Raw genomic sequence first — 10,253 nt, forward strand, 5'->3', positions numbered from 1 at the left:
ATTTAGTTCTTAAATTTTTCTTTAAGAAAAGAATAATACAGTAACTTATGTGAAAGATGGTAGAAGATGCAAAGTCAGCCATTTAAATTTAAAAACTAAAAAAGATGAAATTAAAATAACCTGTGTCTATATTGATATAGTTTTGGACAGGTTTACTTATTTGTGCAGGGAGAGAGAGGCCCCATAAAATAGCGTGGACTTTTAATTGTCATTGAATGAGGGATGAGAAATTATATTCCCTGTTTAATGCATTTGAGGTACTTGAGGAAAATTAAGTTGTAGGAGGCTCTGTTATGAATTTTCTTACTGTTTTGAGCCTTTAGGCCAAAAGTGCATGAAGGACTTAAAGGACTGACAAATCTAACTTTCCTTATGTTACCAGCTCTTGGATTCCACTGTTGTATTCTTGTATTCAGTCCCGAGCTTACATTTTGGCCAAAGCATGCTGTTTGCTAAGGCATCTAGTCTTCATCTGAAGATACCAGATGGAAAATTCACTATTGCCATCACTAGGTTTTTTTTTCAATGCTTAAATGTCCAAGTTCTTTAGAAAATTGTTTATGAATTATTTTTTCAGTAAGAAAGATGTTAGATAAAATGATTATACTATTTATGCAATAGAAGGCTAAATAAAAATACTGCTGGCATAAACTCACTTTGAGGTGGTTGACTTTGCATAAAAGAGTACTAATAAATGTAAATAAAAGAATATAATGATGCAATTGTGGAAGTACACCATATGAAATACATTTACAATACAAACAGCTATAAAAACATTGAGTGCATAGGAAGTAAAGTGAGTAACTTTGAGATGCTTTGTAAATTCCTCTAAGTACCAATACACACATGAAGATATCTAGACACCTCAAGGTACTTTGCGTCATTCTTCAAACTAAGTGGATGATGCTTTTAAAAACTACAGTTTCTTGTTAGAGCAATCAAAAAAACATTTTTCTGATGCATGTAACTATATGTATGAAAGCATAGACACTTAGGGACACGTTATAAGCTGCGAGAACATAGGTACAAAAATAATACAGTCAGAGTAGGAAGAAAGGAAGACTAAACAATATGCTATTTAACTAATACTACAAAAATTACGCTAGAAAAACTGTTTTCAGATACTTTTTTCTATAGACAGCTTTATTATACTGGGTTTATATGATCCATTTTTTCAATATTTTTATAACATGAGAAAATGTAACAAAAAAAATAACCATATGCTACCAAACTGCTTTGAAAATATCTGTTTAGGATTAATTTAGAGAATTCTTTCAACCAAAAAGTATGTGTATATATTTATCAGTTTAATAAAGATATATTCAATTAATTTTGAAAACCAGAGTAGAAAATTAATTTCCCTCCCACAGTCTTAATGAAGAAATAGAGAAACTAATTTCCCATTGCTGTTAGAGGGGTAATCCACTCCTTCACATATTAAGAAATTAATGTAACACATCCAGTCAGCCAAAGAGTCTCTGATTCTTCCCCTCCCCCCCAATCTCTTACACCAGCTTATTTTGTATAATACAATTATGGAGAACTAAACTGAAAGAGACTTAAGTCTTTTTATGTCTTTCAAATGCCAGTATGTGCTAATTTTAGGTCAGATGCTGTACCCAATAAAATCATCCACTGAATTTGATAGTACTTGCTAGTTTTCATTTTCTTTTGAGAAAAAAAAAGAAGTATGTTTAAAAAAAAACAAACCCCAACTAAATACCCCACACCCTTTTTAAAAAATGCCAGAAAAATGTTAAGGAAGAATTGTGACTGACTTGATATACCTTTGTAGCGTTTGTGGCTTTTTATGTGGTCAAAAGGTCATCCTTTTTATTTGAGCTAAATACGGAAGAAAGATGTTTTCTTACTTTTATTTTAAAATTGTTTTGAATCTGATACGCTTTTTTTTATGCTAAAATACATTTGAGCAGAGTTTTATAATTGAAAAACCAGGTCAACAAGTTATTTTAAGATATTGGAAATGGGTATTTGAGAGATGCTCAGAATTACAGTACTAGAAATTATTTTCTTGTCTTAAGAGAGACTTCATTTTACTCACATAAGCAGCTTGATTTTTGTTTTTGTTTTTGTTTTTTTTAAAAGAGCACACCCTGCACGAGTGAGGCAGTCGCTGACAGTACACTCAGTGTGAGTGCAGTATATGTCCTTAATGTAAGGACGAAAACTATGAGATTGTGTTAATGTTCCTTTAAGGAGGCAGTTCAGATTAAGAAAAAAAAAAAAGGCGGGGGGAAATCTCAGATTAAGGTTTTGAAACTTGTTACTTGTAGCAGACATTTTTGGGGTTTAATCTTCTTTTGATGGTGAGTGTTCAGCAAAGCAGTTGGTTGTGTACATAACTTTAATTTGTGAATAGTATTATGGATAGCAAAAAGCTAAAGGGTAAGTATACATTTAATTGATTTCTTGATCGATCAGGACTGCTTCCACAACAGGCTTATTAGCCATCACTGGTTGGTTGGTTTCTGTGAATGTGGCATAATTCAAAAAATGGGGAAATATCCAGAGCAAGAAGCAATGAAAATACAGCTGCTCTAAGGACAAAGGATCTAATACACAAAGCTTTTTTTGAAAGACTTGACACCATAGAATATAAAAGGACTTAAAAAGCAAAGATAGGAGGCAAAAACCTTTTTTTTGATATGCAGGGATGATGGAAAGAAATTAATTTCCCTTCTTCACATCCCTCTTCCCACACCCTGGTTTCAGCAAAAGTAACAAAAGTAGTATAGGAAGACCTACAGACCCATTTAATGTGGGAGGAAGAGAAGTGGAATTCTGGTGCTGAGCTCTATTTGGTTTTTCGTTTCCAACTGTGGCCTTGACAGGAATAAATCTCATGTTACTGGTGACAGTCCAAATTATGTCCCCGTCTAATAGATCTAGCTTACATATTTCAAAATTTCTGCAAAAGAATGCTTTCTGAATTGTACTTTGGAAAATATTACATTTACAGGTATCATTGTTTCAAATAAATATTTTCGTTTTTGCCAAGGGAATCATAGGATTACAGGGGGAAAAAAGCAACTCATTCCACAGTGACTATGTTACGTTTCCATAAAATGTGATTTATGTGTAACATTAAATATACATAACTATTTGCTATGAACTTTATTGAAAGACACTTGCACTATACAATTTACAGAAGTGATGCTTTCATGGAAGTTCATGCTGTTGTTGAAGACAGTAATCAAGGTGAAATGCAAACAATCTTGAGTCAAAAACAAATTTTTTTTTTGTACATTCGTATTTGAATTTTAGCATAGAGAGGAAAATAAATGAAAAGGGTCCCCCTATATCAGCTTCACATTTGTGTTTTGTTTTCTTTTAAGATAGGACATATATTTCTACAAATCACTTAGATAGTTCTATTCCCCTTGTCCAGGAAATGAAATAGTTACTGGAAACCTATTTATTTCTCATGTTCATTATCCCATTTCTTTTTGCCTCTTTCAAGTATGATCAAGCAAAAGTAATGGACCCTAATAGCCAGTTATTAGATGACTTCAGCTTGCATTCCATGTTAAATGTAAATCCTTGATAAATAAGTTCCTGGATACCTTTTCATTATAGTGCTCATTTTCACATTATACTCCTATTATACTTTGGCTGAGTTGTATGATTTTGTATCCCCTTTCTTGCTCTTATATCTAGGTCTTCTTCCATGCAACAGTTCAGCATTGATTTATTAATGATATGAATATAATTATAAAAATGAATGCTAAGTTTTGCAGCGAAAACTTACTTAATTGGTAAAGTCATAAACTGACACTATGGTTACTACCTAAGTAACGAATAACAGCATACAATTTTGAAGCTGTTCTTCATGAAACTGTTTAAAATGTTGTGGTTGTTCTTTAAATAGTGCTATTATTAAAAAATTTGCTGTTTTAATTCTCCTACTATTTTCTATGAAAATTGCAAAGAAGAGTTGGACAAAACATTTTGTATTATCTGATCTTTAAATAATCCAATTGTATTTAAGATGCTATGCTTGTTGTGTTATCTGGCTCTCTTTATCTTGAAGTTAGTGGGCGTGAGAGCAGGATTGAGTTCTAAATACGTAAGATTTTGCAGTTGAAGGTCAAACTAAGTATTTGTGTAAAATAAAAGGTCAATTTCATTGAAAAGTGAAAATCCACTGGCAGATCTTCCTGAACAGATAATATATTCCAGTTGTGCATTTCCACGTGTGTTCTAACAAAGTTGGGCTGTATACCTCCCAAAAGTCAAATCACCTTCTCCTTAGTTTTGTGTGCGCTTTAGTTAAAAAATACAGTTTAAGCAAAGTCAAGTAGCTAAATCTAATTTATTGTGCCAAAAAAAACAGTTTGGGGGAAAGTAGTACAAACTTAAGGCAAAGTACTCATATGCTTCAGAACTACATAGCAGGATGTATAAGATAAGGAAAAAAGTACCAGATACGCCTTTAAAAAACAGATTATCTCCTGGGTCCCGTTCACTTTAGAAGTGAATTTACGCGTGGTGTCACTAGAGGGCAGAGTTAAGGATGTGGGGGTGCATTAACTGCGTTTCCGTGCTTCGATACGTTACCAGTGTGCTGAGCATGGAGCCTTTCTGCCCGGAAGGCATCTGCTCCTCTTCTGCTGTCCTTCAGGGGGAGCTGGGTGGGGGACGAGGGCTTGGAAGGACGCTCGCTTCCAGGGAGGTTTACGTTTCAGACTGAAAAGGATTAAGTGTCCTACTCTTACGTATTGCGAAGAAAGTAACATTAACTGTATCATGGAGTTAACTGTATTAAAATGCGTCCTGCCTCTCCCCGTGCCCCGTCGGCAGCGGCCGTGGCTCAGGCTCACCTGAGGAGAGGAGCGCCCTCCCGCCGGCGCGAGGCGGCAGCCGTTGGCGTTGGCGGGAAGGCGCTGTCAGGAGGGTGGGGAGGGGAGGGGCACCGTGCAGCCCCGGCTCGCTGCCCGGAGAACGGGGTAAGCCGGCGGGGAGGTCTCGGTGCTGCCTACTGGGTGGTGCTGCCGTGGATTTGGAGACGTGAGGGTGGCTGTTCCGGCTGGAGAAAGCTGCTTCCTCTCTGGTAGAGGGCAGGGGAAACAAGGTTTTAAAAAAGCAGTTTTCCACTGGGCCTGGGAGGCCACAGTGCTGTTAACCTTGGGCTTGCCCCGGGGAGAGTGGCGTCTTTCCTCATTTTTATTACGTAGGGCTTAGACTCTTGCTTTTCATATGGATTTGCTTATGCAATGCCCCATCCAGAGTCTGGAAATACTTATTTAAATTTCTAGTCAGGCCACATACCTCTCAACATGAGAACAGTTTCACCATGCTACGGGTCTCTGAGGAAAATATGTTAATACCCGGTGCATCTTTTCTGTAAGTGCCACCTTTTCCAAGTCTGTTCTGTATCCAAATGGACAAAAAAAGTACATGAGAGTTTCTCCTCCTTTTCCTGTGTGTCTCTCCTTGCGCTTGCATGTATACCCTCACTTAGTTTATTTGATGCTTATTGCATTGCTTGTGTCTGACTTCCAGTGTATTTCAGCCTACAGGTAACTACCGAGAATTGGTCCTGGTTTGAAACCAGGGTGTCTTTTCTGGTTTAGTTTCCTCTCACACCCCAGTGTCTGTTGCATGTCACTATAGCCATGGTGATAATTTTTAGCTGAAAAAATAACTAAACGTGTAGCCAACAGCAGAGTGCTTCAAGTTGCAAAATTTATCCTCAGTAGGAAAGCTTAATTCTTGCCTTTCAGTTAGGGATTTGAACAAATATGTAAAACATCTATATTTACTGAGTATTTCTAGTAAGATCTCAGTCACATTGTCTCTCATGTTCGTGGTAAAGGCTAACATGAAAAACGCTTTAAAAATACCATCTCCAGTATATTTATGTGTCATCTTAGAAGTGTTGTTGTTTTGGTTTCTTATGCCTTTTGCATTCAAGTTTTTATGACTATGCTATGTAATTATGGTCTTCTAAGGCATCTTTACAGAAACATCATGCATTCTGTCTTCTGTCCTGCAAAAATTCTGTACCTGTTGATCATGTATTAGACTGGGTGCCCAAAGAGGGGGAAGAACATCCACCTGTTTTCTGCAGTCTCTGCTGCTCTGGAGTTTTGGGGATGCTGTGGCATGGGGAGGAACATAAAACTCTGTCGTGGTACAAGGCTGCTCCTTGCCTTCTGCCGTTCCTGACCTCCTGTGGGAGCTGTTCCAAACCTGGTGCTGCAGAGACGTTCTTACACTAACCTATAGCAGGATGCACACATATAGGATTAGGAAATTTTTCTGATGATGAGACTGGTATTTTTTTCACTGATATCGATGTTATCTGTGATGCTCAGGCAGAAAAGAAACAATTTTCTTATCATATTATGCACTATTGAGATAATAATTTCTTTCATTTTGAAGCTTTACCATAGGGATCCCAAAATATTTAATAATAATGTTAGTGTAAGTTGTGTTGAGCAATGGTTTGTAGAGGAAAAAGTGGTACTTCTTGTCAGACACATTTAAAAGAAAAGAGAAGAAAAACAAAACAAAACAACAGCCTTCAGGCAAATCAGTTCTTTCTGAATATAAAATAGATATTTCCAAAATGTTGGAAAGAAGGTAAAGTGCCTGAAATTGCTGACACAGGAGATTGCGTTTGCTCCTCCTGCTGCCATGTCCCTAATCTTTTGGATTAGATTTAGCCAAGAGAGCAATTTATTTCCCTTAATGAGACTGTCATGTAAGAAATACTCCACAGCTCAACATGGTTCTGAATGATGCTTCCATAGCAGACAGCCTTCTTTAATTGATAAAACTGAATTTCACAGATCTTTAGATCTCTTGCATATGGGTATGGTTTTCTTCAATACATTCCTCAGTGTAAATCTGCTTAATGTTAATATCATATTATTTTGGACTGATCCCTTACTTGATGGTGTTGAGTCTAGTTACTTCCTTGTTTTACACTTGATATAGTTATTTCACAACTATAACTACAAATAAGTAGCAACTGCCACATCGGAATGCTACTTGAATACATCTGCTCTTTTTGCAGAAAGTAAGTGACACGTTGCAAATGAGTTCTAAAAACTGCAGTTGCTGCTTGCTTTGAGCTACCAGAGTACTTCTACTGGAAGTTAGTTGGAGCTCTCATTGCTTCTGATACCTTAGTCCTTGCACAAACATGTTATTAAGAAACGATTTAATTTTTGTTCCATGGCTTTAGCTGTAATTGCGGTGCATGAAATATGACGACAGCATAGTTCATTAGGTTGTCGACTAGGTGGCAGTATGGTGTTTAAAACGAAGGTAAACTGCTTTTTGGCTCACTAAAAGACCTCTAGATTTTTCCGTGCCTGTAAAATTTGGGTAAACCTGGGTTCTGTTAATCCCTTGAACAGTTAATGCCTTTATACTAATAGGTAAAAGGACGCTGACTAAATCTTGAAAAATGTTAGGATTGAAAGGTTAGGGAGAAGGAGAATTTAATCCCGCATACGAACATGTTGTAAGTAGATACACATTTTTACAGTCTTTAGAGTGCAGCTGCCTTATGTTTTCCTCTTTTCTTAATTTGAAGTGAAATGAGTTAAGATATTTTTTCTGCTAATTTCTTAATAATCTTTTTTTACTTGCGGTTGAAAAAATCTTCTGTTATTATCTATCTTCTTACCGTAGTATTTCCTATAAAAGAAAGATAAAATATACCATGTAATTATTTTTTATTACAGAAGGTAAGGATCCTAAAAATATATTTCTGTGTTTGTTAGACCTAACCAACTTCTGTGATATGGAAACTTTAAATCAACTGTTTTTTGAAAATGCCTCAGCTGGCTAACTTGTGAAAGATTATATATTTTCATCAAAAGAATTCAAATTATTGAAGGGATCCTCTTGTAATGGGCGAAAAATGCAGATCCCAAGCAATGTAGTACTTGGACAAGCAGTTCCAATCTCTTAAACTTCATCCAGAAATCAACAGGTAGCTAATACAGACTTTGGAGTAACTGACAAAATATGCTTAAACATTTCACCCTTCAAGTTACATTTACTACAGCTCTGTATTTGATGGAGTAATCTTTACTGGATTATGATCTAAAAAGCTGAATTGGGGCACTGTGATAATTGCTTGAAACACCTATTTTCCCATCAAAATCAAGTAGTGCAGATGGAATAAAAAAGGCTGTCAGAGGGACTTGCCCATATGCTTTCTGGGTCATCAGTTTGGTCTTCTCAGGAATGTGTTGTTCAGCTTCCCTTCATTTTTTTGTTGTCATACGATGAGTATACATATAGCACGCTTAGCCGTTATATTTAGATGGGTTTGAAACACAGATGAAGATGTTAACCATATCACCATATTTTATAATAATTCACTTATCTGTACTGCTTAACAGTAGTTTCATTAACATGTTGAAACAGAGTTGGGAATGCAGAGTCTTACAGAATAGCATATAAAAACTTCTAGGCAAATGAGAAAAACAAAACAAACAACCCAGACCCGTTACTTCTTGACCAAGAAAACCTGAGGATTCTAATAGCTGAGACTTCTTTGTCCAATGCTTTTCCCACAATTTTATTAAAACCTGAAATTTTGAGAAGAGATGAATAACCAACCAGATTGTCTCAGATTACTAGTATCTAATGATGTTTTTGTCAGCAAAGATTCTAAGGCATGTTTTTAAGGTCAGTTGTTGTGCTCTATTAAGAAGGTAATGTTGGTCTCCCTCCCGCAAAGGACACAACACTTTCCTGGGTTTTGACAAAGGCGACTTTAGAATAAGTGTACAGCTTCCAGAATGAAAATCTTTACACTTACCTTGAATTTAAACAAATGCCATTGAATTCAGGCCAGAAACTTCTAATACCACAGATAAGGACAACTTGGTGTGACTAGGACTATTTTTTCTTTGGAAAATAAGAAATAATAGTAAGTTCACAAATCTATTCCTTGGATAAAATGCACTCAATTGTGGGATATCTACTATATGGAATAAATCTGTTATTTTAAGTCTTCAGCTGTTAGAGCAGCAAAGAACGACATCTTTGATTTCTTTAGTAACAGGCTATATATTATGTTCACTGTTTGTTTCAGAATTTCTGTCATGAGCCCTCTAGACAATTCTGTCCTGTTTTGTAAAGGTAAACAAGTAAAAGTGTAACCTCGAATTTTAGGAAACAGCATGAAAAAGGATAGATAGAGTAGATACAGCAAAGTATTATTCATCCATCAGTAAAGGGATAGAGAATGTTCTCCAGAAAAGCCTTGAAGAAGCAGTCTGGTTCCACCAGTCTTCAAAGGTGTATTGTCAAAACATAAATTGCATGCTGATGGTAATGTTGTACTTGACTCTTGCACTATAAAAAGCAACACATGATCCAAATTAGTGCTCTGGGCTAATTTAAAAATCCTGTAGTTGCAAGGTCAAGGAGAAGAATTACTGTTCCCTTCCATTTAGTAGAAGAGAGTTACAACTGGACTTTTGTGTATTATTGATGAACGAGTGAGGTAGAAGGACCCTTTGCCTGACCTGGGGCAGCTGTTCTTACATTAAGTGTATGTTCACCAAACTTACATTTATTTAATATATATATGAACAAAAAGATTCTATGGAATTTTAGTAGAAATAAATATTTATTTAGAATTAAAATTAGTATAAAGTGGTCCTTTAAAATAAGTACTTTGCATTGACAATACTACCTGATTTGCTGTAAAATTCCAATAAATCATACAATCTTCTGCATTCAAAAGCCACAAGTCTGCCCCATCCTTTCTCTAAATGATTTTTTGATTTAAGATGATATGACTACAAAAATACAAATATTAGATTTTTATTGTCTTCTGGTTTTGAGCCTTATTAAGGAGTCGAGGTTTTGATATTATATTTTCAAGAACATAATGCTTTGTAAACAAAAACCAATATACTGGTATATTAATCTTAGCTTTTAGAAACCAATTGTCTTATAAAGTTCGCAATACACTTTTGAAAACTGAAAAGTTTGGGATTTTTTTAAAAATTGATTAATACTTAAAGCTTTAGAAGACTCTGGAGGAAATACTTTTTTTGTATGATGCTATAATGATTTTTAGATCATCATGATAACAGATGACTGAGTAAATGCAGTTAATATTTTTAACAGAACTGTAGAGGAGCGTTGTTAAAAAACGAGTTGCATGGTGGATTATCTTCTAGGAAGGAAGTATTTTTGTTAAATAGCACCCTGTTGTATGCAGATACATAATTTCTGTAATTGCTAGAGGTAGT

The sequence above is a fragment of the Calonectris borealis genome, chromosome 14 (assembly GCF_964195595.1).
Source record: "Calonectris borealis chromosome 14, bCalBor7.hap1.2, whole genome shotgun sequence".
NCBI classification, from domain to species: domain Eukaryota; kingdom Metazoa; phylum Chordata; class Aves; order Procellariiformes; family Procellariidae; genus Calonectris; species Calonectris borealis.